Source organism: Dysidea avara, chromosome 9 (genome assembly GCF_963678975.1).
Source record: "Dysidea avara chromosome 9, odDysAvar1.4, whole genome shotgun sequence".
In the NCBI taxonomy this organism is placed as follows: Eukaryota; Metazoa; Porifera; class Demospongiae; order Dictyoceratida; family Dysideidae; genus Dysidea; species Dysidea avara.
Window position 1 is genome coordinate 31823118 of NC_089280.1, and position 14184 is coordinate 31837301.

The 14184-nt window shown below is 39.1% G+C and overlaps 1 protein-coding gene and 1 long non-coding RNA gene across 2 annotated transcripts in view; one reads left to right on the top strand and one right to left on the bottom strand.

Annotated features, from left to right (window-relative positions):
• Window positions 1-14184, top strand: part of LOC136267015 (uncharacterized) — a 176550-nt gene that overhangs the window by 146783 nt on the left and 15583 nt on the right. The window lies entirely within an intron of this gene.
• On the bottom strand, window positions 11451-12524 carry LOC136267060 (uncharacterized). Its single transcript, XR_010706475.1, has 3 exons — window positions 12436-12524; window positions 11678-11981; window positions 11451-11628 (listed from the first exon to the last, which is right to left on the bottom strand). It is a non-coding gene; the product is annotated as an uncharacterized lncRNA (long non-coding RNA).

A 14184-nucleotide genomic window follows, 5' to 3' on the forward strand; every position in this document is an offset into this window, starting at 1 on the left:
GCTAGAAACAAGTCACCCTGTAGAGAGTTCAGCTAGAAGAAGTCACATTGTAGAGAGTTCAGCTACAATGAAACTCCCATGTAGAGAGTTCAGCTGCAAACAAATCACCCTGTAGAGAACTCAGCTACAAACAAATATGCAGTGTAAAAAGATCAGCTAGAAGAAGTTACCTTGTAGAGAGTTCAGCTACAACGAAACCACCATGTAGAGAGTTCAGCTACAAACAAATCACCTGTAGAGAGTTCAGCTAGAAACAAGTCACCCTGTAGAGAGATCAGCTAGAAACAAGTCACCTTGTAGAGAGTTCAGCTAGAAGAAATCACGTTGTAGAGAGTTCAGCTACAAAGAAACCACCATTTAGAGAGTTCAGCTGCAAACAAATCACCCAGTAGAAAGTTCAGCTATGAACAGATCACCCTGTTGAGAGTTCAGTTAGAAACAAGGAATCCTGTAGAGAGATCACCTAGAAGTATCGCCTTGTAGAGAGTTCAGCTACAAACAAATCACCTGTAGAGAGTTCAGCTACAAACAAATCACCCTGTAGAGAGATCAGCTAGAAGAAGTTACCTTGTAGGGATTTCAGCTACAAACAAATCACCCTGTAGAGAGTTCAGCTACAAAGAAACCATTCTGTAAAGAGCTCAGCTGCAAACAAATCATTGTACAGAATTCAGCTACAAACAAATCACCCTGTAGAGAGATCAGCTAGAAGAAATTACCTTGTAGATAGTTCAGCTACAAACAAATCACCCTGTAGAAAGATCAGTTAGGAGAAGTTACCTTGGAGAAAGTTCAGCTACAAAGAAACCATTTTGTAAAGAGCTCAGCTGCAAACAAATCACCTGTACAGAATTCAACTACAAACAAATCACCCTGTAGAGAGATCAGCTATAAGAAGTTACCTTGTAGATAGTTCAGCTACAAACAAATCACCCTGTAGAAAGATCAGTTAGGAGAAGTTACCTTGGAGAAAGTTCAGCTACAAAGAAACCATTTTGTAAAGAGCTCAGCTGCAAACAAATCACCTGTACAGAATTCAACTACAAACAAATCACCCTGTAGAGAGATCAGCTATAAGAAGTTACCTTGTAGATAGTTCAGCTACAAACAAATCTCCCTGTAGAGAGATCAGCTAGAAGAAGTTACCTTGTAGATCATTCAGCTACAAACAATTCACTTTGTAGAGAGAGCAATTAGAAGAAGTCACCTTGTAGAGAGTTCAGTTACAAAGAAACCACCATGGAGATTTCTGTAATCGATATATGTGACCGGATTTGCGAAAAGGAGTCTTCCACACACATCCAATTTCGTAAACGTTGGAGACCATAACTCAGTGTTCAAGTAACATATTAACCTGCAAATTTCACCATGTATTCAGCTATAGTGGTGCTCACCACTACCCAAATATCAAGGCAATAGCTCTTTCCAATCTGAAGTTATCAATTGTCAAAGTTGGCAAATTGGATGTGTGTGGAAGACCCCATTTCGCAAATCCGGTCACATATGTATTATACAGTATATATAATTTGTACATTTACTGATAAAATATTTAAAGTACATCTACTTCATCTTTTCTTCTTCCTGTAGTAAAGAAAAAAACATAGGTTAAAAAAGTCCCAAAGCTGGCCATAGGCCGGCTTTGGGGTATACAAATACAAAAAGAAATGAAATCTAATCCAAAACAGCCAAGCTGTAAAAAAAGTGTGCGGCCCTCAGAAAGGCTATGGTGAAAAAAGATGTGAAATCCAAGATGGCGGCCAAGAAATGGCTGTGATGGTAGGTTAATGGTAAAAATTTTAATAATGACAATTTAGGTAAATTTTGTGAAGCGGCACAAAAATTCACCTGAATTGTCGTTATTAAAATTTTTACCATTAACCTACCATCACAGCCATTTCTTGGCGCCACCTTGGATTTCACATCTTTTTTCACCATAGCCTTTCTGAGGCCCGTACACTTTTTTTACAGCTTGGCTGTTTTGGATTAGATTGTATAGACAGCAACCATGTCACCTCTATAACGTCTATAATGTAATGATGGCAAGTTAAGTACTTTCAATCGTTCCTCGTAGTCGAGATTTCTTATAGATTTGATCATTCTAATTGCATTCCGTTGGATTTTTTCTAATTTTTGGATGTCTGTTTTATAGTAAGGTCCCCAAACCAAGTTACCATATTCTAAAATAGGACGTACTATTGATTTGTATAAACATGTATATCCACGAATTTTGCCGATATCGACCAATTTACAACCCTTTAAAGAAATCTTGCACAGCAAACGTGATGTTTTGCCTCTCTAAAGTCATGCTGCATCCTTGTTTAGTTATATTCGTCCATAGAGTGGCAATGGCGGCTCTCTTATCGAGGCCAAAATCCATCGAAATTCCCATCTCACCATTTTTCATCAGTTTTAGGAAGTTTTACAAGTCAAACATGCTAGTTTGCCTCTCTACATCTTTACTGGACGTTTCAATCACCTTCGTCTGTGTAGGCACCTTTCTTCAGTCTCTTCAAAATGTCAGAGCACGCCAATTGGGCACAACCATCCACACCACTTACTGCTTATTTTGTTTCATCGATTCCACGAAAATCCAGCAGAAATATTACATAACCTTAGTATAGTTCTAAATATGCACCTTCGGAACTTTACATGAATGGAAATTTTGATTGTGGTTTTTGATAATCAGAATTTGCAATTCGGTAATCATTTGTATAAACATGTAGAGTACAATATTTAGAGCTAGGCTAACTCCATTTGCGCTCTATTACATTTCTGCTGGTTTTCCTGTCATTCTTGCATGGAACCAATGAAACAAAGTAAGCGTTAACTGGTATTGAAGGTTGCACCCAGTTGGCATGCTCTGATGTTTTCAAGAGACTGAATAAAGCTGCCTACACAAAAGAAGGTGATTGAATGGTCCAGCAAAGATGTAGAGAGGTAAACCAGCATGTTTGACATGTAAAACTTCCTAAAACTGATGAAAAATGGTGAGATGGGAATTTCAAAAAGTGGGGGGCCATGGCCCCCTTGGCCCCCCACTTTTGGGACACTGTTTGCAAGAAAAGATCGAGATACTCTAATAGAACAGTCAGGATCAGGATATTCTAATAGAGTAGTCACAGTATTTAGAGAAGCAGTGTAGCAAATTCCTTAGCTACGTATGTGTAGTTATAAATAAGGAGATGTATTTGGTGGAGAGCAGCTATTGTTTTTTTTGGGTCTTCAACTTACAGCTAGCCTGGCCCCCTCACTTTTTGGCCTGCTCCACCGCCCCTGTTTCAGCTACAAACAAATCACCCTATGCCTGTAGAAAGATCAGCTAGAAGAAGTTACCTTGTAGAGAGTTCAGCTACAAACAAATCACCCTGTAGAGAGTTCAGCTAGAAACAAGTCACCCTGTAGAGAGATCAGCTAGAAACAAGCCACCCGTAGAGAGTTCAGCTAGAAGAAGTTACATTGTAGAGAGTTCAGCTACAAACAAATCACCCTGTAGAATGATCAGCTAGAAGAAGTTACCTTGTAGAGAGTTCAGCTACAAACAAATCACCCTGTAGAGAGTTCAGCTACAAACAAGTCACCCTGTAGAGAGTTCAGCTAGAAGAAGTTACATTGTAGAGAATTCAGCTACAAAGAAACTACCATGTAGAGAGTTCAGCTTCAAACAAATCACCCTGTAGAGAGTTCAGCAACAAACAAGTCATCCGGTAGAGAGATCAGTTAGAAGGATCACCTTGCAGAGAGGTCAGCTACAAAGAAATCACCCTGCTTCATCTTTTCTTCTTCCTGTAGTAAAGAAAAAAATGATAGATTAAAATGCCGCCAGCTTTGGGGTATACAAATACAAAAAGAAGTGAAATCTAATCCAAAACAGCCAAGCTGTAAAAAAAGAGTGCGGCCCTGAGAAAGGCTATGGTGAAAAAAGATGTGAAATCCAAGGTGGCGGCCAAGAAATGGCTGTGATGGTAGGTTAATGGTAAAAATTTTAATAACGACAATTGAGGCGAATTCTGTGCGGCACCAATTTCACCTGAATTGTTGTTATTAAAATTTTTACCATTAACCTACCATCACAGCCATTTCTTGGCCGCCACCTTGGATTTCACATCTTTTTTCATTATAGCCTTTTCAAGGGCCGCACTCCTTTTTTTACAGCTTGGCTGTTTTTGATTAGATTTCACTTCTTTTTTGTATTTGTATACCCCAAAGCCGGCCTATGGCCAGCTTTGGGGCTTTTTAACCTATATATTTTTCTTTACCACAGGAAAAAGAAAAAGATGAAGCAGATTTTATAAATACTTTAACTCTTTCTGATTTTATCAGTAAATGTACAAATTATATATATAATGCATATATCAAGAGTTCATTATATTATGAACTCTTGCAAATATTTATTACATGTCAATTAATCCCCACAGGATAATTTACAGCTGATCTCTCTACTGGGTGGCTTGTAATGTTGCTGAACTCTCTACAGGGTGATCTGCTTGTACGTAGATGAACTCTTTACAGGATTCTCTCTACAGGGTGACTTGACTCTAGCTGAACTCTCTGCAGGGTTATCTGTTTGTAGTTGAATTCTCTACAGGGTGGTTTGTTTGTAGCTGAACTCTCTACAAGGTAACTTCTTCTAGCTGATCTGTCTACAGGGTGACTTGTTTCTAGCTGGTCTCTCTACAGGGGATTTGTTTGTAGCTGAATTCTCTACAGGGTGATTTGTTTGCAGTTGAATTCTCTACATGGTGGTTGCTTTGTAGCTGAACTCTCTAAAAGATGACTTCTTATAGCTGAACTCTCTACAGGGTGATCTTTTCATAGCTGAACTCTCTACAGGATGATTTGTTTGCAGCTGAACTCTCTACATGATGATTTCTTTGTAGCTGAACTCTCTACAGGGTGATTTGTTTGCAGCTGAAATCCCTACAGGTGATTTGTTTGTAGCTGAACTCTCTACAAGGTGATACTTCTAGGTGATCTCTCTACAGGATGACTTGTTTCTAACTGAACTCTCAACAGGGTGATCTGTTCATAGCTGAACTTTCTACTGGGTGATTTGTTTGCAGCTGAACTCTCTACATGGTGGTTTCTTTGTAGCTGAACTCTCTACAAGGTAACTTCTTCTAGCTGAACTCTCTACAAGGTGACTTGTTTCTAGCTGATCTCTCTACAGGGTGATCTGTTCATAGCTGAACTTTCTACAGGGTGATTTGTTTGCAGCTGAACTCTCTGCATGGTAGTTTCTTTGTAGCTGAACTCTCTACAATGTGACTTCTTCTAGCTGAACTCTCTACAGGGTGACTTGTTTCTAGCTGATCTCTCTACAGGGTGACTTGTTTCTAGCTGAACTCTCTACATGTGATTTGTTTGCAGCTGAACTCTCTACATGCTGGTTTCTTTGTAGCTAAACTCTCTACAAGGTAACTTCTTCTAGCTGATCTTTCTACAGGGTGATTTGTTTGTAGCTGGATTCTCTACAGGGTGATTTATTTGCAGCTGAACTCTCTACAAGGTGACTTCTTCTAGCTGAACTCTCTGCAGAGTGATTGATTTTTTTTGCAGCTGAACTCTCTACATGGTGGTTGTTTTGTAGCTGAACTCTCTAAAAGGTGACTTCTTCTAGCTGAACTCTCTACAGGGTGATTTGTTTGCAGCTGATCTCTCTACATGATGATTTCTTTGTAGCTGAACTCTCTACAGGGTGATTTGTTTGTAGCTGAGTTCTCTGCAGGGTGTTTGTTTGCAGCTGAACTCTCTACATGGTAGTTTCTTTGTAGCTGAACTCTCTACAATGTGACTTCTTCTAGTTGAACTCTTTACAGGGTAACTTGTTTCTAGCTGATCTCTCTACAGGGTGACTAGTTTCTAGCTGAACTCTCTACAGGTGATTTGTTTGCAGCTGAACTCTCTACATGGTGGTTTCTTTGTAGCTGAACTCTCTACAAGGTAACTTCTTCTAGCTGATCTTTCTACAGGGCATATTTGTTTGTAGCTGAGTTCTCTACATGGTGATTTGTTTGCAGCTGAACTCTCTACATGGTAGTTTCTTTGTAGCTGAACTCTCTACAATGTGACTTCTTTTAGCTGATCTCTCTACAAAATGACTTGTTTCCAACTGAACTCTCTACAGTGTGGTCTGTTCATAGCGGAACTTTCTACTGGGTGATTTGTTTGCAGCTGAACTCTTTGCATGATTGTTTCTTTGTAACTGAACTCTCTACAAGGTAACTTCTTCTAGCTGATCTCCCTACAGGGCAATTTGTTTGAGCTGAACTCTCTACATGATGGTTTCTTTGTAGCTGAACTCTCTATTAGGTACCTTCTTCTGGCTGATCTGACTACAGGGTGACTTGTTTGTAGCTGAAGAATAACTTGCAATGTAATATAATTGAGTAAATTATAAATGCAGCTGAATACTTTATTAGGATGACTGTTCTATTAGAGTATCTCGATCTCGCATTTGTTACACGTAGTTGTCTTTCGAATCATAACTCAGTGGTTTGCAATCCGATTCTTCTGTACTACTGCAAGGACTTTCTATGAGGATTATTCCAGCTACATACTGATTTTCAGCTCGTTGCTCTAAGCAGTTTGCCTGGTAGACACGAAAACTGATAGTTTTTTATTCATAAAAATCGATCGCGTAATTTTGACACAGGTTGGGTTTTGTGTCATATCTCCATGGTCTTTATCCCGATTCCTTTCAAACCACAAAAAGGCACTCCTACGATGGTTGCTCCATCTACATATCAATTTTCAACTGATTCCTCAAAGGAGTTTACCCTGTAGGCGTGACAGACCTTCGATCTTATTTTACACAAATAATCGTTCATAACTCCGTGAATGTTCATCGGATTCCTACCAAAGTTGGTACGGAGATCCGCCTTAATGAGCCCTTTAAGTGTGCCAAATTTCAGCCCAATCCGAGCATGCATTCGTGTTTTATGGCGGATTTTGCGAAATGTGCGAAATGAAGATGAAGTTCTTGGACCTCTAATGTTCCTATCAAGACACACGGTAGTGTGTTGTGCGGCCCAAGAAGCTGGCGCGCCACACCGTGAGTATATTGACAGGAAGAACGAAAACGTCATTTTCACACCTTTGTATCTCGGTGATCACGTATCTGATTGGAACCAAATTTGCTACACAGTTGCCCGCCAGCCAAGGGAGTCTACATTCCAAATTTGAAGGAAATCGCCCCAGCAATTTCCGAGATACGAGCTGCCAACGTTTCGTTTTTTTTCTTCGTTTTTTTTTCTTCTTCGTCTTTTCGCACACTTGCAAAAATTGCTATAACGAGGAAACGCGTACTCCGATCGCCTTGAAATTTGGCACACAGAAAGGGAGTCCAAAGGCGAATCCTAGCATCAAATTTGGTACAAATCCGATGAATGGTTCAGGAGTTATGACCGATTATTCGCGTAAAACAAGATCGATTTGTTGTCACGCCTACAGGGTAAACCGCTTCATGGAATGAGTTGAAAATTGCTATGTAGATGGAGTAACCATCGTAGGAGTGCCTTTTTGTGGTTTGAAAGGAATCGAGATAAAGACCATGGAGATATGACACAAAACCCAACCTGTGTCACAATTACGCGATCGATTTTTATGAATAAAAAAGTATTAGTTTTCACGCCTACTAGGCAAACCGCTTAGAGCAATGAGCTGAAAATCGGTGTATAGCTGGAATAATCTTCATAGAAAGTCCTTGCAGTAGTACAGAAGAATCGGATTACAAACCACTGAGTTATGATTCGAAAGCCAACTCCGTGTAGCAAATGCGAGATCGAGATACTCTAATAGAACAGTCACCCTAATAGAGCATTCGGCTGATTTATTTACTCCATTATAGAATTTTATTACATCACAAGTGATTCTGTAGGGAGTTCAGCTGCAAACAGTTAATGTTATAGACAGTTCAGCAAGAAGACAGTCACCATGTGGAGAGTTAAGCAAATATACCACTATAGAGATTCAGAACATTACAAGTCACACTGAAGAAAGTTCAGCTATAAACAAGTCATGCACTGTGTAGAAAATTCAGCTACAATTAAGTCACTCTCTAGAGAATTCAGTTACACAGAATTCAGCTACACACAAGTCACTGTGGAGAGAGTTCAGCTACAAACAAATTACCCTTTAGAGTGATAAGCTACAAACAAAACACTTTGCAGGGTGTTCAACTGCAACAAATCAATTACCTTTAGAGCGATCAGCAATGAACAAATCAACACAAATCTACCTGTAGAGAGATCAGCTAGAAACAAATCACCCTGAAGAGAATTCAGCTACAAAAAATCACCCTGTAGATAGAAACTAGACACAATGTAAGGAGTTCAGCTACAAGCAATCACCCTGTAGAGAGTTCAGCTAAAACAAATCAACCTGCAGAGAGATCAGCTACAAACAAATCACCTTATAGAGAGTTCAGCTACAAACAGATTACCTGTAGAGAGATCAGCTACAAACAAATCAACCTGCAGAGAGATCAGCTATAAACACACAAATCAACTTGTAGAGAGATCAGCTACAAACAAATCACCCTGTAGAGAGATCAGCTAGAAACTAGACACAATGTAAGGAGTTCAGCTACAAACAAATCACCCTGTAGAGAGATCAGCTAACAAACTAGACACAAAGTAAGGAGTTCAGCTACAAGCAAATTACCCTGTGGAGAGTTCATCTACAAACAAATCAACCTGTAGAGCAATCAGCTAGAAACAAATCACCCTGTAGAGAGATCAGCTAGAAACAAATCACCCTGAAGAGAGGCCAGCTACAAAAAAATCACCCTGTAGAGCGATCAGCTACAAACAAATTGCCCTGTAGAGAGATCGGCTACAAACAAATCAACCTGCAGAGAGATCAGCTACACACAAATCAACTTGTAGAGAGTTCAGCTACAAACAAATTACCCTGTAGAGAGATCGGCTACAAACAAATCAGCCTGTAGAGAGTTCAGCTAAAACAAATCAACCTGCAGAGAGATCAACTACAAACAAATCACCTTATAGAGAGTTCAGCTACAAACAAATTACCCTATAGAGAGATCGGCTACAAACAAATCAACCTGCACAGAGATCAGCTACACACAAATCAACTTGTAGAGAGATCAATTACAAACAAATCACCCTGTAGAGACATCAGCTACAAACAAATTGCCCTGTAGAGAGATCGGCTACAAACAAATCAACCTGCAGAGAGATCAGCTACAAACAAATTGCCCTGTAGAGAGATCGGCTACAAACAAATCAACCTGCAGAGAGATCAGCTACACACAAATCAACTTGTAGAGAGTTCAGCTACAAACAAATTACCCTATAGAGAGATCGGCTACAAACAAATCAACCTGCACAGAGATCAGCTACACACAAATCAACTTGTAGAGAGATCAATTACAAACAAATCACCCTGTAGAGAGATCAGCTAGAAACTACACACAATGTAAGGAGTTCAGCTACAAATAAATCACCTTATAGAGAGTTCAGCTACAAACAAATCACTCTGTAGAGAGATCAGCTAGAAACTGGACACAATGTAAGGAGTTCAGCTACAAGCAAATCACCCTTTAGTGAGTTCAGCTACAAACAAATTACCCTGTAGGGAGATCAGCTACAAACAAATCAACCAGTAGAAAGATCAGCTACACACAAATCAACTTGTAGAGAGATCAGCTACAAACAAATCACCCTGTAGAGAGATCAGCTAGAAACTAGTCACAATGTCAGGAGTTCAGCTACAAGTAAATCACCCTGTAGAGAGTTCAGCTAAAACAAATCAACCTGCAGAGAGATCAGCTACAAATAAATCACTTTATAGACAGTTCAGCTACAAAAAAATTACCTTGTAGAGAGATCGGCTGCAAATTAATCAACCTGCAGAGAGATCAGCTGCACACAAATCAACTTGTAGAGAGATCAGCTACAAACAAATCACCCTGTAGAGAGATCAGCTAGAAACTAGATGCAATGCAAGGAGTTCAGCTACAAGCAAAATCACCCTTTAGTGAGTTCAGCTACAAACAAATCAACCTGCAGTGAGATCACCCACAAAAACGCACTTGTACAGAGTTCAGTTACAAACAAATCACCCTGTAGAGAGATCAGGTAGAAGAATTCACCTTGTAGAGAGTTCATTTACAAAGAAACCATCATATAGAGAGTTCAGCTACAAAGAAATTACCCCGTAGAGAGTTCAGCTAGAAGAAGTCACCTTGTAAAGAGTTTAACTACAAAGAAACCATCATGTACAGAGTTCAGCTACAAAGAAACCACCTGTACAGAATTCAACTACAAACAAATCACCCTGTATAGAGATCAGCTAGAAGAAGCTACCTTGTAGATAGTTCAGCTACAACAATTCACCCTGTAGAAAGATCAGCTAGAAGAAGTCACCTTGTAGAGTGTTCAGTTACAAAGAAACCATCATGTAGAGAGTTCAGCTGCAAACAAATCACTCTGTAGAGAGTTCAGCTACAAAGAAACCACCATGTAGATAGTTTAGCTGCAAACAATTCACCTGTAGAGAGTTCAGCTAGAAACAAATCACCCTGTAGAGAGATCAACTGGACGAAGTCACCTTGTAGAGAGTTCAGCTACAAAGAAACCATCATGTAGAGAGTTCAGCTGCAAACAAATCACCCTGCAGAGAGTTCAGCTACAAAAAAATCACCCTGTAGAGAGTTCAGCTAGACGAAGTCACCTTATAGAGAGTTCAGCTACAAAGAAACCATCATGTAGAGAGTTCGGCTATAAAGACACCACCATGTAGAGAGTTTAGCTGCAAACAAATCACCTGTTACAGAGAGTTCAGCTACAAAGAAACCATCCTGTATATAGTTCAGCTACATTTCAAGTCACCCAGTAGAGAGATCAGCTGCAAAAAAAATCCTGTGGGGAATAATGAGCATGTAATAAATATATGTATATAATTTGTATAATTACTAATAAAATCAAAAATAATTGAAGTACTAAAATTCTTCTTTAAGTTCTTTTCTTCTTCCTGTGGTAAAGAAAAAAACACATGGGTTAAAAAAGCCCCAAAGCCAGCCATAGGCCGGCTTTGCAGTATACAAATACAAAAAGAAGTGATATGTAATCAAAAACAGCCAAGCTGTAAAAAAAGGTGCGGCCCCATAAAGGCCATGGTGAAAAAAGATATGAAATCCAAGGTGGCGGCCAAGAAATGGCTGTGATGGTAGGTTAATGGTTACATTTTAATAACGGCAATTTAGGTGAATTTTGTGCCTCTTGGTCTTGGCACCAAATTCACCTGAATTGTTGTTATTAAAATGTAACCATTAACCTACCATCACAGCCATTTCTTGGCCGCCACCTTGGATTTCACATCTTTTTTCACCATGGCCTTTATGGGGGTCGCACCTTTTTTTACAGCTTGGCTGTTTTTGATTAGATTGTATATAAATGACATAACTAAAGACATCAACTCACCACTCCGCCTGTTTGCTGATGATTGCTTGCTTTATAGAGTTATCAATAGTGTAGAAGACATCAACAGACTTCAAGAAGATTTAAATAAACTGTCAGAATGGGCCGATACTTGGCAACTTAAGTTCAATATTAGTAAATGTACAGTTATACGTTGCACGAGATCCTTATCACCACTCACTTACGACTACACATTTCACAGTCACATACTAGATATATCTGATCAACATATGTACCTAGGAGTCTTAATTCATAAATCACTGTCTTGGTCACCTCACATATCAAATGTTGTCAATAAAGCATCTAGAACACTCAATTTCTTAAAACGCAATCTAAACAAATGTTCAAAACAAGTTAAAGAATCAGCTTACCTAACAATGGTGAGACCACAACTAGAGTATGCATCTGCTGTCTGGGATCCCTACCACATTGGAGATATTTCAGAGTTAGAGAAAGTACAACGAAGAGCAGCGCGCTGGGTGTTGAATGACTATGGCAGATTCAGTTCAGTTTCTCTAATGTTGGATCAGCTGAAATGGCCTACATTTAGGGACCCGCCGATTATGCTCATAATTTTACCTATTATGCTATGCTGCACTGCTCAAAAATTTACCTATTATGCTTAAATATATGCTCAATACTTACCCATTATGCTCAAATTATGCCCAATTATTTATGCTTCAGTTCCCATGCTCTAGTAATAATTTCCAATTTATGGATAAATAATCAGTGGCTGAAGCACAAACTTACTTGTCAAAATGTATATCACAGAAAAGATCGATATACTCTAATAGAACAGTTAGTTATATGATTGTTCTATTAGAGTTACTGACTGTTCTATTAGAGTATATCGATCTTTTTGTGATAGCTATTTTTATAAGCAAGAATTCATACTATTACACAAATATTCTACCTATTATGCTAGCATTATGCTCAATGCTTTCAGGCACCTATTATGCTCATAATTATGCCAGCATAATCGGCGGGTCCCTACCTACATTACAAATTCGTCGGAAATTATCTAGGTTACAAATATTGCATAAGATACACTACCAACAGTTATCACTCCAAATTCCTCATTATGACTTACCAAAAACACGACCAACAAGACAATACCACCATCTTCACTATATTTTACCTACCTCATCCACCACGGCATACCAAAACAGCTATTTCTCTAGAACAATAAATGAGTGGAACATACTACCAACCGATACAATTGAAATTGCAGATACTGATCTATTTACAGCTAGACTCCAATCATATTATTGTACCTAATGTATTTGTTTATGTGATTCCTGAGCACACCAGCAGGGCTGACTGCTCAGTAAACAATAATAATAATAAAAAGAAGAACAAAAAAACGAAGACATTAAATGAAAGTTTGTTCGCTCGTATCTCGGAAATGGCTGGAGCGATTTTCTTCAAATTTGGTGTGTAGACTCCCCTTGCTGGCCGGCACCTCTCTAGCAAATTTGGTTCCAATCGGATAAGGGATCACAGAGCTACACAAGACACACGGTAGTGTGTCGTGCGGCCCAAGAAGTTGGCGCGCCACACCGTGAGTATATTAACAGGAAGAAAGAAAACGCAATTTTCAAACCTATGTAGCTCTGTGATCCCTAGTCCGATTGGGACCAACTTTGCTAGAGACGTGCCGCTCAGTTAGGGGAGTCTACATACCAAATTTGAAGAAAATTGCTCAAGCCGAAATTATGCCCAAGAGCTATAAACTGTACCGAAAAGATCGTGAAGATGGGTATGGTGGAGTGCTGATTGGTATTAGCACTACCTTATCCAGCAAACCTGTTGATATTGGTACACCTTGTGAAGTGTGTGCTGTCAGTTTACAGCTGTCTCATGGTCAGGAACTTATTATAATTGGTGCGTATAGACCCCCTAGCAGAGATGTTGAATATCAGCAAAATCTATGTAAAAGTATTTGTGACATTACAGCATCACGACCCAACTCGTTTATTTTCTGTGCTGGTGACTTTAATGTACCAGACATAGAGTGGACCAGTCATTCTATCGTTTCGCACAGATACCCATTGGATATTAATCAACAAACTCTCAAAATGGTAGATGACTGTTATTTTACCCAACTGGTGAGTACTCCCACTAGAAATGAAAACATTCTTGATATCGTTTTCACTAATAGACCATCTCTTATTAACTATTGTAAAGTTATACCTTGCATTAGTGACCATGAAGCTGTCTTGACCTCTTTTATGACACAGGTAGTTTACCACAAAGGAAGTGAGCGTAAGCGTTATTTATGGAACAGGGTCGATTTCCAAGAGATGAGTATTGAGATGACAAGGTTCACTGCATGGTTCACTGATCATTTTTGTATTGATACTCCAATTGAAAACTTATGGTTTCATATTAAATCTATGCTCTTAAACCTGCTAGATAAGTACGTCCCATCAAAAATGGTGACAAATAGTAACAGACAGCCTTGGGTTAATCGCCATATTAAGCAACTTGGTAGACGGAAGAAAAAGTGCTACAAAAGAGCTAAAGTAAGTAATTCACCATCAGACTGGCTACATTATAAATCATTTAAAAAGGAGATGCAGAGAGAATGCAGAAATGCACGTAATTCTTACATGACTCGATCACTGTTTAACCCATTTAGAAGTGGAAGAAAGAAGAATTTTTTCCGTTACATTAAATCTCTCCGTAAAGATAATTGTGGTGTGCCTATGTTACAGAACGAAGGGGTTACATATACTGATAA